At 40.1% G+C, this 21298-nt stretch overlaps 1 protein-coding gene across 1 annotated transcript in view; it reads right to left on the bottom strand.

Annotated features, from left to right (window-relative positions):
* Positions 1-14198, bottom strand: part of LOC142095262 (uncharacterized) — a 42067-nt gene extending 27869 nt beyond the window's left edge. Inside the window, exon 1 of the mRNA XM_075178195.1 lies at positions 14176-14198. The gene's annotated coding sequence lies outside the window, so the exon portion shown is untranslated. The remainder of the gene's footprint in view (positions 1-14175) is intronic.
* Positions 14199-21298: the final 7100 nt, after the last annotated feature.

Here is a 21298-nt window from a genome sequence, read left to right as displayed (position 1 = left end):
ATTAAACCCATTTCTTATCCAACTTAAACTGTCATAAGGGAGATATTAATAGTATATCGGTCCAGTGTCTTAAATTAGTGGAAAGTACACAGAAGAGCTGATCGCTTTGTGTTACTATGCAGACACAAAGCTTACTGGATCTTTAGGATGGGTTCATTGGCACCAAAGGGCATCAACAATATAATTGAATTAAAAATATATCATATTCTTTTCTTTATGGCACTGTACCATTAAAATTAAAAGAAAAAGGATAGGAAAATGAAAGCGAGAAGACAGTCCTCATGGGTGACAGTTCATTTACATAGATATATAATGTTTATAGGACCCTTTTGATGTGATCTCTAATAAACATTTTTTATTTGAGTCTTTCTGATGACCTTTTGCTATGCTAGGAATCCTGAGGGTCATTCTTATGATACAATGTAGATATAATAAATATAAAAATAAAAGTACATCCACTAATTTAGTAATTCTATGGTTAAGTTTAAATGTGAAAATACATAAATATTTTCTTTAATTGAAACAACAGCTTTTTATAAGCTGGCACTTTATCTCTGCAAGATTTTTTTTTACTATATTGTACTTAAGATTTACTTAATAAGTAATTAATTATTTCTATGTATTCTTTATGTGTGTATTTTTATGCTGCATTTCGATTGGCAGAATGTGCACATAAATTAAGGAATGGAACACCTGTCTATTACTTCCTCTCTGATGAAATCACTCACGTGACGATTTGGTGCACACATGACTACACTTCAACTGACTCATCTACACATAGCTGATTTTAATGCATTTGTATTTTTATTCTTATGTTATTATGTTCTTATGTTATTCTTATGTTATAAGTATCCTTCATTTTTCTTCAGTCTCTGAATGCCATCTGTTTCTGCCTTCTAGCAATTGTTTGACCCAGACACCAGATTTTTTACTCATATAGTACCCTTATACTTGTATATTCTTATATTCTTCTTCTTTTGGGATATAAAGAGTTTTACTAACCTAGTGCAGGGTTAATGATGTATAATGTCTTTTTATTTTTTCTGAAAAGGTAGTCTATACTGCCTATTAAAGTGGATTTTGGTATTCAAGAAGACAGAGGTTAAGTATCACATGTCCTCTCCATTCTGCAGCCAATCTATATTATGCAAGAGTTATACCCATGTAATGTAAGCCACTGGATTTACTGCACCCTGCCCTCACCAATAGCAGTCCCTATTTCCCATAGAGTGCTATGCGTCCCCAGGTCTAGTGTGCAATAGTATAAGGTTATATTCAGGGCTGTGCATGCAAACAGCATAGTAGAGACTAGGTACCGATGCAGAGACAGTGAAACTATTAGATAAAAATAAACAAAGAATCCAGTAGTATAAACAGCAAGAATAGTCATAAACAAACCAAAAATCACGGCAGATCGCCAGCAGAATTGTCAGCTTCATAAGCCGTGGTCAGGGCAGGCTGCAGACAAAGTATAGTAAGAGCAAGCAGGATCAAACTACGATCAGACTTCAAATTTATATTCAAACTGATACTGAGCACACTACCTATGTGAACAAACACTATAACAGGCAATGAGTCAATAAAGTTGATGTCCTTATAAACCAGCAGAGACCGATCCTAGCGGTGGATCAATCATCCCTTTCAGCACTGATGTAATTCTACGCATCTGAGAAACACTGAAATCAGAGATATGTGGGCTGGGAATTTTACCCTGTAAAATTATCTATCATTATTATCATCATCATCATCATTTATTTATATAGCGCCAGAAATTCCGTAGCACTTTACAATTGGGAACAAACATTAATAAGACAATACTGGGTTATACATACAGACAGAGAGGTAAGAGAACCCTGCTCACAAGCTTACAATCTATAGGACAATGGGAGTTTGAAACACAAGGGCATGTGCTACATCATATTGCACAATGGACCAGCTAGAATGCAAAGGTAAAAGTATTGAGTGGGCTGTGTGTGTTGCAATGTTGGTCAGAGGGTTGTTGTCTTGTGTTAGCTGTGTAGAGGGTGGTAATAGGGTAATCTAGGGAAATTAAGATGGTGGTTGAGGAATATCATAACCTTGTCTGAAGAGGTGGGTTTTCAGTGAACGCTTGTAGGTTTGAAGACTAGGGGAAAGTCTTACTGTGCATGGGAGGGAATTCCACAAAGTCGGTGCAGCCTGGAAAAAATCCTGTAACCGAGAATGGGAGGATGTGATGAGAGTGGAGGAGAGACGTAGATCTTGTGCAGAACGGAGGTGTCGAGTTGGGAGATATTTTGAGACAAGTGAGGAAATGTATGTCGGTGCAATTTTGTTGATGGCCTTATATGTTATGAATTTTATATTGGATTCGTTAAAATACAGGCAGCCAATGTAGAGACTGACTGAAAGAAAATAATATATTAATGTGGTCATGTCCACTCCTAACAAATTAAGTTGCAGTGGCGGATCCAGGGGGGGGGCATCGGAGCAATCGCCACCCCTAGCAGGGGCTTGCTGCTGACGGCTGCACACTGTGCAGGTCCGTTCAGCATTGACAGTGTGCTGCCCGGCTGCTCTCATTGTGTTTAAAACACAATCAGAGCAGCGGGACAGGACACAGTCACTGCCGGGCGGACCTGCACATACTGTGCAGCCGCCGGCAGCCTTAGAAATTAGAAAGGGGGTGGGGCCTAAATCACCCCGGGTAGAACAGTTGCCTAGATCCGCCCCTGTTAAGTTGCTTTCCATAATCCGGTTTCCAACAAATCAATGAGTGTAAGCAAATAAGAGGTTAATGTATTTTGATGTATGCTTCAGAGGCATGTTCTCTGTCACATAGTCATAGTGTTTAGCATTCTGTCTTTGTGTTGTTAAGTAATTCACATGTCTGATGGACCTGGTTTGTAGCACGTCACCATTAGCATGCCTAGCAATCACGTGTGGCTGGCCTCGCACCAGCCATCAAGCCTGAAACACAGCAAGTGATTAGCAGCGCCTTTCATTGGTGCTTAGTTGTTAGCACTTCTGCCTCACAGCACTGGGGTCATGAGTTTAATTCTTGACCATGGCAAGGGATAAAAATGTTCAAACACTATGCAAACAATAAATTTGGAACAAAATTGAGTTTGAATTCTAACTATGCCTTATCTGTGTGGAGTTTATATGTTCTCCCCGTGTTTGCTTGGGTTTCCTCCGGGTGCACCTGTTTCCTCCCACACTCCAAAAACATACTAGGGTTAGGGATAGGGTTGCTGCAATTAAAATTGACCTTAGTCTATCTCGGTCTGTGCATGTGTGTATGTTAGGGAATTTAGACTATAAGCTCCAATGGGGAAGGGAGGGAAGTGAATGAGTTCTCTGTACAGCGCTGCGGAATTATAGCTGATCATGATGAAATACATGAATATTGTTTATTACTATTTCATTAATGAGTAGTCTCCATAAACAGCATTAAGATATGGAAAGTAAAAAAAATGCCCAAATTTCAGACTTATGTTTCCAAACAAACAAACATTCAGTGTCTGCCACATAGCATCATACCTGTCAGTGTGAAAGGAAAGTACATTATTTCACCATACATACATAATGGAAAAAATGTACAAGTGCTGTGTACTTTCCAGGGTTAGCTGTGCTATGTACTTAGTAGATTATCAAACATTACACCAGAGATTGGATTGGAGTTTGACATAAGGCCCAGTGATTTTCTATTTACTCACAGGGATGTGGCTGCATAAAATGAAATCGTGGATAATGAAAAATCATTTTGGCAACTAACAACAGTAACCAACCTTTTTAATTGGTTTACTATGTGCTTTTGTATGAAAGGAATAACATAAATGTAGGGGTAAAGTCATTTTCCCCTCTTTGTGCTTACAGTCATAGCCTGCCTCTTGTCACTATACCCCAACTACCCTGCAGCCCTCAATGCAAACTAGAGATGAGCGATTCAGATTCATATAAAATCCTACAGATCTGAATTTTGGGGTTCGGAATTTACTTGTGCCAGTTTAGATCTGAAATCGAAGCAAAACGTAATTCCCGGTAAAATGTCGAATCCTGCGAGTTTTGGATCAATATTTTCAATATATAGCCGTCCCCCAGTTCTCAGTTACCATTTTAGAAGTGATAGCATGACTGTGCTCAGAAAATCTCTTGTAGAGGGTTAGACAGGGTGGCAGAGGCGATGTCTATTACAATAACTGTGATTTTACTACAGTTTACTTAGAAATCAGCCTGCTTGAATTGTCTGCTAATCAATTGGGTGTCAGAGAGTGAAGAGTAGACAAACAGTGGCTATTGGCTATGGTAATAGTCTATTATAGTATATATAGTATAGACATCAGAACTATTTAGTCAAGAAAAAGAAGGGTGCTGTATGGCTGTGAGCAGCACCCCCCTAAAAAACGAATATATTTTTTGCGTTTAAAATCCCAAGTGTTTAAATCTGAAAACAATTGAGTGAGGGGACAGTATCAGTGACATCTGAACTATTTAGTGGACAAAAAACAGGGTGCTGTTTAACTGTTAGTGCACCCCCCAGCCTGATGCACTGAGGCATAAATTGGGCGCACATCCAATGCTTACATATATGTATGGGTTTAGTGATCCGCTGTGCAACTGGCTGTAATACTTGCAAACACTTGATTCACAGACAGATTACTGTGTTTGTTACCAACTGTGAAGCTCTACAGAATTTGCTGGCGCTATATGAATAGATGATGATGAAGGTAGAATGTGTCTATCTCTATTTATTGTGGCGTCACAAAGGCTACAGATACCATGGCAAATGTTGTCTGGGTTGGGATAAAAATATTTCAACATACAAGAGGTGGATTTTTTGGTCTTTTGCCCAGGTATGACAATGCATTCATAGTCACTCTTAGAGTCTGCTCAGGATTCTGTGAACGCCCAATTTGTTCTCCAGCCTCAGTGTTCTTTTCATGCACTGATGTGGCTGTTTTGGAGGTAACAGACCTGCACTTAGAGCGAAAAGGTGGTACATGGGATGTTACAGAAGATGCATGATCATGTTGGGCACTCTATTTTTCACTGGACATTCTAGTACATGTAACAGGGCCATTACTTGCAAAAAGTGTGCATGGGCTGATCCTTGTCTTGCCTCTGTATGTGATGTATGGAATGTTAGCTATCTTTATTTTTCTACATAAATCACAACATTCATCAATGACTTTCACTTAATAATTACTTACTTAATACATCAAGAGCTTATGTTTTCTTTGAGACTGATAAACGTTTGGATTTGGAGTGCCCTTTCTTACACTTTCTTCCCAGATGACCTGTTTTACTGACCATTTGAAAAAGTATTTCTACTGACAGTACTAATACTGGGATACTCCTGATCTATAGACTGATCGATGACTGACAGCAGGCGTAAAGGAACCTGAAGTTGGAGGTACTTGTAGCTACCACTACACCAGGTGTCCAATGAGATAGGGTAAAGAGGGTGAGTTACCCTGCAATGTAGACACTGCAGCACATTATCATTCCAATTAATACCATTGATTTGTTAAAGCAAATGTTTTGTTTTATTTGGGTTGTGCTGTCAAACACAGCGCCCTGTCTTCTGGCTGCTTAGTAGTGCAGCCGTGATTTGGCAGGGGGGGGGGGGGCTGTTCAAAGTCAATCACAATCAAGCTACTCTTTGTTTCGCTGGCTTCACTAATTCACATTCAAATTGTCGACCAAATAATACTGTCTACATTTCAATTTTCAAACTAATAATACTGTAAAAGTCATTATTGTCAACTCTCCAACTTTGTCTATATTTTGGTGTCGACCATATAAATGTCGACCATCAATCTGTCGAACATATGTAGCAGCGTACCAGCAAGAGGTAGTAACAAGGTGAAGTTAAACACTTTATATAGACTGTAAATGAATGTTAATTCTATAAATAGTAATGTAGGAACAAACACAGGTCATAATCACATGATTTATCTATTTTTCACAATTTTTAATTAAATCCAGATCCAAAACCAAAACACAAAGAGAGTTTTAGACTGGAAACCAAAACCAAAACAAGTGGGTCTCCGACCATCTCGAATACAAACTGAATTGTTTTGGTTTGAGTGGGGGTTTATATTTCCTTTAGTAGATGGGAGGAGGGAGATAAATTAAAGTTGGAGTAAATAACAAGTTTTAACCATAGCAGTATTATTAATGTCAAGAGGATTGTGTCATTATTATAAAGAGACGAACATGATCTTCATCCTCTTTCTTAACAATTAAGTTTTTAACCATTACTCATTTGTCCCCAGGACTTACGCATGAGTTATACGTGTTTATCGACAAATGATTTAGGGTAGCCGAACTAGCAAACCACCAAGATAACAGTCTGTAAGTTACGAGATACAAAAGGCTAAGGTCTGTGTAATGCCTTTTTTTAGCAACAGTTATGCAGCAGCAACCCAAGATTATTATCCAAAAACAAGGTTATGGTCAAGCCAGGGTCATCAACAGGCGGGAACATTACCAAAAATGGTGTCCAAGAGAATTTCCAAATCTAAAGCTATTATTAGAGCAGGTAGATAACAGACAAAACAGAAAGAAAGTTGTCAGCGCTTATCCTTTAAACTGCATATCTGTATGTGTCTAGCAAAATGAAAACATGAGGTATTAGTTCATATTTTGATCAAAAGACTTAAGCCTGCATCCCACGTCAAGGGTACCTCATTATATGCAGGTCCTACACTGACCTATATGCTTTAAACACTATTAAAATGCAGTTAAATGCAGATGCACTCACCTCCCAGGTATAGGGGTTTACATCTAGCAAAGGTTGGCTTGTGAGCCACACCCAAATGTGCCTTAAATAGGCTTGATGGACAGCTGCTATGACAAAAAGGCAATATTTTGAAACAAAACCAGAGAAAAATAAGCCAGCGCTCGGTATATCCCACATTATATATGGTACCAGCTGCTTGACAACAAGCCCGCGCTCGGTATATCCCATATTGTATGTGGTACCAGCTAACAGACAAGATCAGGAGTTGGGCAATGTCTATGCACCAGAAGTACAACAAATAACACACTCAGGGATCTAGTAAAATGCCTTATACAGCCATCGCAAAGTGCGTCTCCTGGACTTGTATAGGTGCATAACCATCGTCAGCACTCACAAGTGCGTCCATGTTGGCATGTCCCAGCATGGTAGGGCATGTCACCGGGAGCGCAGCTGGCAACCACGCATGTTTTTTTTTTGTATGCAATAGAAACACATGGATATTGTTCATTATTATTCCATCAACGAGAGGTCTCCATTAACAGCATTAAACTATGGAAAGTAAAAATACTAAAACATCAGACTTACGTTTGCAAAATAAACAAACACTCAGTATCTCTCACACCCTAGACACACATCCTGCAAGGAGGCACTCAATTCAGATGAGGGAATGATTTGCCTCATCAAACTTAGGTAGATTGCAAATTTTCTACTCCAATGCTAGATTTGGCCAGGGTTGAAACAACTAGTAAAAAGCTTCATCAAATGGGTGTGATCATACCAAGTATGCATAAATAAGGGTGCAACAAGGATTACACAAACAGCATTCAAGAAAAAATAGTAACTGGTTTCTGTTGAACAGTAGTTCATTGTACAGATGACAACAATAAAATAAGAGGAACTATATACAGAAGTATGGGTAATCCCCACCGAAAACCCTTGTATCTGTGATGGATATCTACAACCTTAACAATACTATGATCCTTTGTCAAAAAATATTGACAACATGACTGAAAACAAGTTTTTATGACATTGTTTTCCTTGTAACTGATTAACTCATCTGAATAGCGCATTAATCAAGTCACACCTGTTATAAATAATGAAAAAAATGTACCATTGGTTTGTACTTTCCAAACAGAGACTGAACTGGATTTTCATGTTTCTGCATATTAAGTGTCACTGCACTGTAACGCACTGACAAAGTATAAAAATGTGCCGCGTTCCCTTTTCAGCTATTAAGAGGAAGCAAAACAGAAGATTTAACTACTGACATTAATTGAGAACAACGTGCAATCACAACATCAAGGAAAAACAAGTGTAAGGAGGCGCTGAAAGCTGAGTGACCTTTTGATCTTGATGAGCCGGAGAACTGTGGGCTACACTAGAGATTTATATTGTGAATGGTACTTAATATACTAATGAAAGATATTACTGAATATTAAAGAACCATCTTGAACACAATGGTCTATTAATAAGTGTGGGTCTGTCAACAATGACCGGGTGGATAATCTATGTATTGGCTTAGCTGCACAATGTCAGCACATGGGTGTTATGGTGCCACAAGTTCTCTCTGAAAAGGTTATTTGCAAAACATGTGAATGCCGCAGTCTGGTACTTTGCAAAATACATGCATTTAGACATCACTGTACATAATTCAGGCACATTTAAAACATAACTGAATATATGAAATACATTTGACAGACAGAGACACACACATAGACTGACTGACACACAGACTGACTATTATTATTATTATTATTATTAATTTTTATTTACAGGGTGCCACTCAGTGTCCGTAGCGCCGTACAGGGACAAACGATTACAATAGGAGATGGCACGGTACAGTAAACAATAAGCACAGTAACTCAGTAAGCTCAAAGAACAGCTAGCGAGAGGGGCGGGCGGAGGGGGAGAGGGTAGATCCGCTTACACCGGAGCCCAAGAGGGAGGGCGCGGATGACAGGAATATCCCCAGAGGGGTGAGGAGAGAAGTGAGAGGGGTCGGAGGGCAGAGGGAACTCGAGGAGGAGGGCTGGGTAGCTGGAGAGCAGAGTTAGAAGTGGTGGAAACAGGAGGAGAGGTGGACCTGCTCAAGGGAGCGTACAATCTAAGGGGAGGGGTAGACAGACAGACAGAGAGACACGGGGTGAGAGGGAAAGAAGGGGGAACGGAGGCAGAATTAGGGAAGGGGGAAGAAGGGGGGGAGGCAGAAGATAAGGTAGGAAGTTAAGTGGGGGACTGGAAGGCTTTTAGAAAAAGGTGGGTTTTTAAAGCCCGTTTGACTAACACAAAGAGACACACACAGACTGACTGACACAAAGACTGACTAACACACAGACAGAGACACACACTTACTTTGCTACCTCCCTGCCCGCTGCTCGGCAGACAGAGTTCCAGTTATGTTTGGCCGATACTAGTAATCACATAGGACGCGCACCACGTGACAGATGCCGTCCCATGTGATTAAAATCACATGGCCGCACATCACTGAAACTCCATCCACCGGGCATGGTGCCCCGCTGGATCTGCCCAACTAGCCATCAGCCCTTCTGGTATTTGCCAGAAGTGCCAGATGGCCAGTCCGACCCTGATATAGACATCACTGTACATAATGCAGGTACATTTGAAACATAACTGAATATATGAAATACATTTTACCGGGCATTCTCTACAACACATTTTCTATCATAATGAAGTCTGTGATTAAGGGACCAGGGATAAAAGTATAATAACTAAGCCCCTATTAGTGTGAGAAAGGAGGTTCAGTTGGTCTGGGTGAAAAGGGTTTTGTATCCTCACTCTCCTGTTTATATCAAGTTGCATGTCCCAATCAAAATGTGTGGTCTTAATTTTATAGAACCTAGGACAGTGTCAAGCTCTTGAAAATGATTCTCTGCTGTCAATTACTAGCAACAAACCTAATATTATCCCATACAATATACAGAATAAAAGCATATACAGATAATCACATTGATCAGGGACATAAAAAATTCCCGCCTTGAAAAATTAGGGACAGACAGCAAATTATATAATTACATTCCAACTTACATTTCTGTATGCTAAACTGTATATGTTTGTCTGTAGGAATGTATTTGAACACACATACAGCAAATCACTTGACTAAAGTATTTACAAAACAAAAAAAATAGTTTTGCATTTATATATAGCTGTCTCCATTACTATTATTCAGCCCGCATACTTTTAAACCCTAACAATTCTAGGAAAGTCAATAGGCAAAATAAACACAATGATCGGCATCTACTCACATTTGCTGCACCTGTTCTATTGTCAACTTCTTCGACTAAAGTTATATCTGCAGATATCTATTGTCTCATATTTACCAGCCTCTCAGGTTACATTCTGTAGGTGTAGCAAATAGCTGTATTGTTTATTGTAGAAAAAGTATGTGACCTATGTAATGGAAAAGTTATTTTATGGAAGGTGGAAAAGTAAAATAAAGGTGTTGTCCATACCAAATGCAGAAGTTGTAAGAAAAAAGAGGTTAACTGATTATATTTGTAGTAATAGCAAAATGTTTACAATTCATTGTCACATTATATTACCTGCAACCCAAGATTCCAAAGTGGACGGAGACACAGAGATCTTGTTCTAGTCCAGTAAATAAACTTTTACAATGGAGGTGTGTTTTACAATTGATGTCATCATATAGTGGTTTCAATACACGATACAAAGAGGTCACAGCAAGGCCATTATAAATATAAAGCAATGACTAATCACTTGTGTTTCATGGATCTACATTTTTGTGCATGTGCAGCACGGCTTTTAGTTTAACATCTAATAGTATTTTATAGTCTGTTCCCAAAATAAACAATATGTATAATGATATATATATATATATATATATATATATATATATAGATATATAGATATAGATATATAGATATATATATATATACTATATATATTTATAAGAATTCTTTTGTTTGTTTGTAGGCGAATATCTTCGACACTCTTGCACCGATTCAGATAAAACCAATGTGAGCTGGTCCAGTTTAATCCCAGCCAGATTTTAAGAGGTTTAGTGACCCAGTCGGACCTTCCGTTGGTGTACACTGGCCAGAACTTTGACCAGTGGCGCCTGTTCTGGGACTTCCACTGGATGGATTTGGACGAAATATTCAAAAGACTTTTAACATGGATCACAGAAGACATACTAGGGGGTTGAGGTCCAGTCAGACCTCCAGTTGGTGTACGCTGGCCAGACATTTGATCCGGGGAGCCTGTTCTGGGAGTTCCACTGGATGGATTTGGATTGTTTGTCCATTTATACATTCAGACACCCCTGCACCGATCGGGATGAAGCCAACACGAGGTGGTCCAGTTGGATCCTGGACAGGTTTTAAGGGGGTTAGGGTCCCTGTCAGACTTCCAATTAGTATAAGCTGGGCAGAACTTTGACCTGGGGAACCTGTTCTGAGACCTCTACTGGATGGATTTGGGATAATGGGAGAATCGCTGTGCTGCCATATACTGTGTGGGGATAATGGGAGAATGGCTATGCTGCCATATACTGTGTGGGGATAATGGGAGAATAGCTGTGCTGCCATATACTGTGGGAGTATAATGTATTTGCTGTCGTATACTGTGTGATTATAATGGCTGTGCTGCTATATACTGTGTGATTATAATGGCTGTGGCTGCCATATACTGTGTGGGGAAAGGAAACAATTGTCACACACACAATCTAAACCTCCTTCCTCATACTAATAGAGAATGAGTTACTATACTTTTATCCCTGGTCCCCTCATCTTAGCCTTAAGATGAGGGGACCGCTGCGGAATTAGTGGCGCTATATAAATATATGATGATGATGATGAACAAAGGCTTACTTGAAAATAATGATGTGATTGAAAATAGTACCTAATAGGCAGGTGTCACCATGTGGCCTTCAACCTACTTCCCACTGTTGCAATCTGCTCCACATGCCTTGCAGATTTTGTACTCTCCTTGTACATTATACAGTATTATAGATGATCAATATTTCTTGGAAGTTGGATAAAGTAATGCTCAATAGGATGATAAAGAGTTAACAAAATACAGCTTACAAAACAGCAAACTCAGACTAAACTGCTGATAACTGCATTATTTTACTATTCTGCTTAATACGTGCAATATATGCAAAATGTATCTTGTGATTCCTAAAGATAAAATTACGGCATATTTGCCTACTCTCCCGGAATGTCCCGGAGACTCCCGAATTTTTAGGAGTTCTCCCGGACTCCCGAGAGAGCAGGCAAAAATCCCGGATCCAGATTTCGGCGTTGTTGAAGGAGGAGGGGGGCGGGGCTAAACGCTTCATCCTAACGGTGCCCCGCGCATGGCCACGCCCCCCTCGATGGAGGACCCCCTCCCGGAAAGCTGCCTGCAAAAGTAGGCAAGTATGAATTACGGTCAGGCCTAAAAGATGAGATTTTCTGTTTTGTTTGATAGTCACGAGATTATGACTCATTGTCTTGTGATCAGCCGACCTTGACACATATACGCAGGATTGATTTGTGATCATTGCATCTTTTTGATCTGCATGATCTGTACTGTACATGTAGAAAATAAACTGAGCGTATTCTGAAGAGACTTTGGGGTAGATTTAGTAAAGCTTCTAAAAGCTTCCACTTTAATTAATGATTATGCTATTAAGAGTTGTTCATTTATTTTATAATAGAAATGAGTTTTATGCGTTCTTATGTGACCTAATATTGCACATACGTCTGTTCTACAGTTAATGGCAAGTCCAGTCATTTCATTTCATTGCTAAATTGTGAATTACTCACATTTTAGGCAGCACAGTACAGAGGAGATACAGATTATACACTTCACAATCGGACATGAACAGTGTTGTGGACTGGAGTTTGAACAGATTAGGGGGTATATTTACTAAACTGCGGGTTTGAAAAAATGGAGATGTTGCCTATAGCAACGATCAGATTCTAGTTATCATTTATTTAGTACATTCAACAAAATGACAGCTAGGGTTTTGATTGATTGCTATAAGCAACATCTCCACATTTTCAAACCCGCAGTTTTGTAATTATACCCCTAATCTTAACCTGTACAATATACAGAATAAAAGCATATACAGATAATCACATAGAGCATAGAGCAATATAGTAATGTTATTGTATAGGTGTTCATATATAGAGTATACTGGGAATTATATACATGAAGATTATGCATTATCAATGTTGCTAGGTTGCCAAAAGACCTAGGTCTCAGCAGGGCCAGATTAAGGGAATGAGACCCTTCCCCCCTGTGAGCCGAGCCGCCCCCAGCCCCCAAGGCACTTACCTCCTTCTCCTAGCATTGCAGTCCTTCCCTGGCGCTCTGTACGTTCCTTACTGAGGAGATTCCGTGAGAGTGAGACTCACGAGATCTCCTCAGTAAGGAGACTACAGCGCGCCGGGGAATGACCGCAGTGAAAGTGCTCAGCAGCATTGATCGAGCCGGGGGCGCCCAACCCCCCCCCCCCCCCACGATCAATAATGCTGCTGATCACTTTCAAGGGCCCCCTGGATGCCGAGGCCCCTGGGCTGCAGCCCAGTTAGACCTCGGGTTAGTCCGGCCCTGGGTCTCAGCCCCAGATCCAAGCTCACATTCATATTTGCTTCTACTATGCACAAGAAGTAACGGTATAAACAAAAGAGTAACCATTTTAATAAATAAAATGAATTACTTTAGATCAATACAAAACGAGATTTACAAAAAATCAATATAAAAATGTCCTATAACTCTTTGCTTGAGGCACGGAACTTCAGCCCCTGGTGCCAGTGTGTAGTGAAGCCCGTTTTGGTCATATAGAGATTAACAACAGAGACGCAAACTTACATCCAGCACACTGAGCACAAGAAATTGTACTGTGCTTTAGTCCAGTGTTTCTTAAAACCCAGTCCTCAGGACCCCTAACAGTGCATGTCTTCCATGTCTCCTTGCTTTAGCTCAGGTGTATTCATTACTGACTGACACATTGTAACAGATCCACAGGTGGTTCTAATTATTTTCATTGTCACCCGGAAATCCTGCACTGTTAGGGGTCCTGAGGACTGGGTTTGAGAAACACTAATTGAGTCCACATATATCAGGAATAAAGGACCAAAAGAATGACAATTACTATGTTGCTATCCATACATACATAAAAGACTAGAGAGTAAAAAAAAGGAAAATATTGTCAAGATTGACCAAATAGAACTGTTAGTGCAGTGGACAAAACCAATTAGATAGCCAGTTAGAGATTTGCATGTCAAATAAGATTTTTGTGTGTTAAACTGTATATATTTTTCTGTACTTTAACTCACATACAGCAAACTATATGTTTAAAGCATATACAAATAGTTTTTTATAGCAGTTTCATTGCTAATTTTACAGCCTATTTATTAAACCATAACAATTACTAAGAAAGTAAATTGACAAAATAAACACATTGAACGACATATACTCACATTTGGCTGTACCTGTGCGTTGTCTACTGTGCTGATCTCAACTTCTTCTACTTAAGTAGTATCTGCAGATATATATTGTCTCAGATTTACCAGCCTCTCAGATTACATTCTGTAGGTGTTACAAATAGATGTTTACTGGACTGTTGGAAAAGTATGTGATCTATGAAGTGGAAAAGTTAGTGTTCTACCGGTTCTCCCACATATTTAACCATTTTCACCCGGTGATCTCGTGGAACTGCAGGCAGGGCCGTCTTTCTCATTGGGCACAATGGGCAGGTGCCCAGGGGCCCTGCAGCCCAGGGGGGCCCGACGGAGTCAGCAAAAAAAAAAAAAAACTGGAAAAAAAAAAAAAGACAATACTTACCTTGCGGTCAGCTGGCGATCCGGCTCCCTCCCTGGTCTCCTCCTCCGACGCGCTGGCAGTGCATGTCAGGCGTGACGTTATCACGCTCGCCCGACATCCATTGCGGAGCGCGACGGAGGAGGAGACCATGGAGGGAGTCGGATAGCCAGCTGACCGCAAAGTAAGTATTGTCTTCTTTTTTTTTTCCAGGTTTTTTTTTTATTTATTTTTTTGCTGCCTCCGACGGGCCCCCCTGGGCTGCAGGGCCCATATATATAATCTTTTTCTTTTTTTTTGTATATATAGGGGCCCCGGAGCACTGCTGTGCCCCGGGGTCCAAGATGTTCTTAAGAGGGCTCTGACTGCAGGCTGCCTGTACTTCTTCCCTTCCATCCTGTCCCCATTCGGTTTGACTCTTTAAGGTATGTGTGTCTTTGAATAATAAATTATAATACCCATAAAATACAAATAGATGGTAAGAATTACTTCTAATGGGCAGAAAGTTAGGAAATATATTGTGAAATCATTAGTGAAATACAGGAACATTTCAAGGGACAATCATTTCCATGGATTTAAAATCTGTCCCTGGAAATTAGGGACATTTGACCACTATGGTGTATACAGTAATCTGTTCATATTAATTTGTGAAAAAAAAGGAATATAACCTCTGGCGATGCTCTACATCTGATAAAACAGAACAATGCCTCTTTCCGCCAGCAATAGAAAACACCTAAAGAAACCTAGTAATGCATCGTTATTAACATAAAATCACAATAATAGTATATACACCATATAAAAATAAATATAAAAATATATGCATCCATACTCTAAATTTGCAAATTTTGAATATTCTCCTGTAATATTATCAAATGTAATTCAACAAACAGGGGATAAATAGACTCACTCTATGTTATACTGACTGACCAGCAGTATAAACTACACTGAAGTGTAATAAGGGACAGAGTTCCTATGGGGCTTTGTAGGCCAGATAACAATTAATTAGCTATTTGGCCAGAACCATCCATCTCTTTCTCTTCCTTTGAAGTCCCCACTATCATCATCATCATCATTTCCTTAGATAGCACCAGCAGATTCTGCAGTACTTTACAATTGTGAACAAACAGTAATAAAACAATACTGGGTAATGCATACAGAGAAGTAAGAGGGCCCTGCTCCCAAGATCACAATCTATGGGACAATGATTTGATACACAAGGGTAAGTGCTGCATCATATTGCCAGGCCCGGCGCTCCCATTAGGCAACCTTAGGCAGTTGCCTAGGGCGCCGGGACCTGCAGGGCGCCGCTGCCGCTGACTAGTTTTGAAAATCTAGTCAGCGGAGAGAAGTGGAAGATAGGTGCAGCGGCGGCGGGGTGCCGTCGCTGTTTTTTCAATGTCTGCGGCCACTGTCAATAATTCATTCTGATGCGCCCGGGCTGCCCGGCGCATCGCACACCTGATCACTGACGTCAGTGATCAGGTGACAGGTCTTTACCCAGCGGCGCCTGCTGTATTATCACACTGTCTGTCAGTGACAGACAGTGTGAATAAAGTTCTTTCCAGACGCCCCCTCCTCTCCCAGCATGCATCGCTCCGCCTCCTGTGTGAAGAAGGCGAGGAGCAGCAATAGGAGTGAAAGAAAAGAAGTGAAGAGAAAAAAAGAAAAGAAAAGAGAAGAGAAGAGGTTTCAAGAGCCCCCCCCCCCCCCCCCTGCATCTACAGACCAGGTAAATAAAATCTAATCATTTATTTAATTATTTATTTATTTATTGTGTTCGGCGGGGGGGGGGCAACGGGGCAGGAAGGGGGGGGTGTTTTGCCTAGGGCGCCGAAAACCCTAGCACCGGCCCTGCATATTGCATATTAGTTCAGCTAGAATGCAAAGGTTAAAAGTATTTAATGGGCTGTATGTACACACTATGGGCCCGATTCTTTAAGGAACTTAGGCAAGAAATTTCTTAAGTCTCCTGGACAAAACCAGGTTAAAATGAAAGGGGTGAAAATTAGTTTTCTATTTTGCACAAAAGTTAAATACTGGCTGTTTTTTCATGTAGCACACAAATATCAACTTTAAATTTCAGTATACAAATAAGCCATCAAGTATTTGTGTGCTACATGACAAAACAGTCATGTGCAAAATAGAAAACTCATTTTCACCCCTTTCATTTTAACATGGTTTTGTCCAGGAGACTTTAGTACAAAATTTCTTGCCTAAGTTCCATAATGAATCAGGCCCTATGTGTTTTTTCTCTCCTCTCCACGTTCATATTGCTGTCATTTATCACACCACAGATCTAGTTTTCCAATTCCTTGTCAACTTTGCTGGCTGACTCAATACCTTCCTACCCATTGTCCTGCCTACTAGATGATTAACCATTCCTATTGTCAACCCCAACTTCTCTGCTGCCACAAAACTTCTTTCACTTACTTCCTCCTGTGGTCTCTCTTAGTGGACTTCATCTCTAACCCACTGTGATGGACATTTCCCTGATCTTGTATTCTCCCGCTTCTGCTTCATCTCTAGTTTCTTTTAAGTTGGTCTTCTCACTCTCCAACTACAACCTCCTTTCCTTCAGCCTCACCTTACCCCATGCTCCCCCCTGCACCCAAATCCATATGCATACAACAGCATCTACATACTCTCAAACCCATTCAATTCTCAATTCTACTAAAACTACTCTCTCCTATGATAACCCTGTCCTGCCCTGATCAGGCTTCCTCTTTCTACAACAAAACACTGACTTCAGCCCTAGACAATGCAACTCCAGTTACCACAGTCTCTGATTATATAAACCTCACACATGGCACACCAAACAGACCCACTACCTGTAAAATGCTCCCACACTACAAGTGCCACTGGAGAAAGTATCTGTTATATGCCTACTTCCACCACTATAATTTCATCTTTTCATCTTGCATCACTGCTTTTTAACTTACCAAGCAAATATACTTCACTTTTTTAATATCCATCCAGTCTTCGATAACCCCTGACTCCTCTTTGCCCCCTTCAACTCGCTTCTCTGCAACCTGCATCTTATCTCTCTTCCTCCCTCACTACCCCCATGAATTTGCCACCTACTTCAAAGGCAAAATTTACACCATTAGATAACACCCCACCCACCTTCTCCTACACTGTCCAATGCACCCTTGGTTCATTATCTGTAGTAAACGAAGACAAAGACTCTACACTCATCTCATCATCTTAGCCTACAACCTGAGCCCTGGACCCTATTCCCTCCTAATTTATCTACTACCTCTCCCTCACTGCATGCCCACATCTACGTCACCTATTCATCCTGTCTCTTTCCACTGGCATATTTCTATCCTATTTAAACCACAAACTCATCTCACCAAAAAAAAATTCTCAAGACAGTCTTTGTCTTCAATTACCACCCTATTTCTTTTCTCCTTTGTACTTCTAAGTAGGGATGTGCACCGGCGACTTTTGAGTTCTCGTGTTTTGTGTTTTGGATCCGGATTTTCGTTATTTTTGAGGTTCGGATTTGTCTCGCAAAACACTTGACGAAAGGTCTCGGTTCGGATTTAAGGTATTGGATTCGGATTTTTTTTGAAAAAAACATAAAAAGTTTAAAAATCAAGTTTTTGGGCTTATTTTCACTCCTAGGCTATTATTAACCTCAATAACATTCAATAACAAGCATTTCCACTAATTTACAGTGTATTCTGAACACCTCACAATATAGTTATTAGTCCAAAACGTTGCAACAAGGTATCTTTCTGGACTGCGTAGAGGAGTGGGTCACCACAATATATTAAAAACCCTGAACTTTTATGATTCGCACCAATAATTGTACCTGGACTGTGTAGAGGAGTGGGTCACCACAATATCTTAAAAACCCTGAACTTTTATGATTCGCACCAATAAGTGTACCTGGACTGCGTAGAGGAGTGGGTCACCACAATATCTTAAAAACCCTGAACTTTTATGATTCGCACCAATAATTGTACCTGGACTGCGTAGAGGAGTGGGTCACCACAATATATTAAAAACCCTGAACTTTTATGATTCGCACCAATAATTGTACCTGGACTGCGTAGAGGAGTGGGTCACCACAATATCTTAAAAACCCTGAACTTTTATGATTCGCACCAATAATTGTACCTGGACTGCGTAGAGGAGTGGGTCACCACAATATATTAAAAACCCTGAACTTTTATGATTCGCACCAATAATTGTACCTGGACTGCGTAGAGGAGTGGGTCACCACAATATCTTAAAAACCCTGAACTTTTATGATTCGCACCAATAATTGTACCTGGACTGCGTAGAGGAGTGGGTCACCACAATATATTAAAACCCTGAACTTTTATGATTCGCACCAATAATTGTACCTGGACTGCGTAGAGGAGTGGGTCACCACAATATATATTAAAAACCCTGAACTTTTATGAATCGCACCAATAAATGTACCTGGACTGCGTAGAGGAGTGGGTCACCACAATATATATTAAAAACCCTGAACTTTTTTGAATCGCACCAATAAATGTACCTGGACTGCGTAGAGGAGTGGGTCACCACAATATATTAAAAACCCTGAACTTTTATGATTCGCACCAATAATTGTACCTGGACTGCGTAGAGGAGTGGGTCACCACAATATCTTAAAAACCCTGAACTTTTATGATTCGCACCAATAATTGTACCTGGACTGCGTAGAGGAGTGGGTCACCACAATATCTTAAAAACCCTGAACTTTTATGATTCGCACCAATAATTGTACCTGGACTGCGTAGAGGAGTGGGTCACCACAATATCTTAAAAACCCTGAACTTTTATGATTCGCACCAATAATTGTACCTGGACTGCGTAGAGGAGTGGGTCACCACAATATATTAAAAACCCTGAACTTTTATGATTCGCACCAATAATTGTACCTGGACTGCGTAGAGGAGTGGGTCACCACAATATATATTAAAAACCCTGAACTTTTATGAATCGCACCAATAAATGTACCTGGACTGCGTAGAGGAGTGGGTCACCACAATATATATTAAAAACCCTGAACTTTTATGAATCGCACCAATAAATGTACCTGGACTGCGTAAAGGAGTGGGTCACCACAATATATTAAAAACCCTGAACTTTTATGATTCGCACCAATAATTGTACCTGGACTGCGTAGAGGAGTGGGTCACCACAATATATTAAAAACCCTGAACTTTTATGATTCGCACCAATAATTGTACCTGGACTGCGTAGAGGAGTGGGCACTGGGCACCACAATAAAATATATAAAAAACCTTCAACAGATCTGCATTACACTACACATACGGCTGCTCCTCCATCCTCTCCATCATATACATGTTGGAGTTTTAGCGTGTGACAACCTCTTGTTTTTGATAATGTCAGTGCATTTTGAATATTTTTCAATTTGCTCCACACCACTGAATGTACTTTATCTATGATACGCAATACGCATCTATCTATCTTGACTGCGTAGTGTGGTGGCCCCGGTACACAATTTGGTACCGAGGCCACAATATAATTAAAAAACCCTCCACGTGTCTGAATTCCACCAAACAAGTATCTGGACTGCATAGTGGGGTGGCCCCGGTACCCAATTTGATACCGGGGCCACAATACCTCCTCCAAACATGGTACAGACAATTCGTCATTGAGATCCCAGACAGACAGGGTCAAAGTGTTATTGTTTGACTTTGTAAACCCAAAAAACTGTCCCTGTTGCACATAGTTGTGCAATGAAGACTGACTTTTTCATTTAAAGGCACGATCTTTCAAGTGTAGTGTTTGTAAGTCTAAGTCATATTATACTTTTGGTAAAATTGGTTTATTTTGTTCCTCTTTATGGTAATTAATTAGTAATAGAATTAAAGTAGGAAATAGAATTAAAGTATGAAATAGAATTAAAGTATGAAATAGAGTGGTATAGAGTTGTAGTGTGGTATAGATAGAGTGGTCCACACAATATAATAATAAAACCCTCAACTGGTCTGAATTCCACCAAACAAGTATCTGGACTGCGTAGTGGGGTGGCCCCGGTACACAATTTGGTACCGAGGCCACAATATATTTAAAAAATTGGGCATCAACTGTCACCGTTGTTTAATATCTGATACACCTAAATATGGACTGCACAGTGGAGTGGCCACGGTAGTAAATTTGGTGCCGGGGCCACAATACCTCCTCCAACTTCCAAGTGTAGTGTTTATAAAGACAGACAGCGTCGAAGTGTTATTAGTTGACTTTCTTAACCCTAAAATTGTCCCTGTTGCAAATATTCGTGCAATGGACAGTTACTTTTCTATTGAAAGACTCAAGCTTTCAAGTGTAGTGTTTATAAAATATAAACAACAATACAGTAGTTTTAGAGCACGTCAATACCTCTTGTTTTAAATTATGACACGGCATTTTACTTTTGGTTTAATTTCTTGAATTTTTTTACATTTGGTTTTACTTTTTGAACATGGCAAACGACTGTTGCTTGGTCATATAATGCAAAAAAAAAAGTTCCAAGATGGAATTGTCCTTGGGCCCTCACACCCACCCTTATGTTGTTGAAATAGGACATGCACACTTTAACAAACCAATCATTTCAGCGACAGGGCCTACCAAACAACTTTGGCTGAAATGATTGGTTTGTTTGGGCCCCCACACCAAAAAAGCTATTCATCTCTCCCTGTACAGACTAAACAGGCTCTACTGAGGCAAGATGTCGTCCTCATCCTCAACCTCTGATTCCTCTCCCCCTACAGTGTGTACTTCCTCCTCATCACACATTATCAATTCGTCCCCGCTGGA

This window comes from Mixophyes fleayi, chromosome 6 (genome assembly GCF_038048845.1).
Source record: "Mixophyes fleayi isolate aMixFle1 chromosome 6, aMixFle1.hap1, whole genome shotgun sequence".
Classification (NCBI taxonomy): Eukaryota; Metazoa; Chordata; class Amphibia; order Anura; family Limnodynastidae; genus Mixophyes; species Mixophyes fleayi.
Note: the sequence above shows the minus strand (reverse complement) of the source record. Positions and strands in the feature narration are given on the sequence as shown.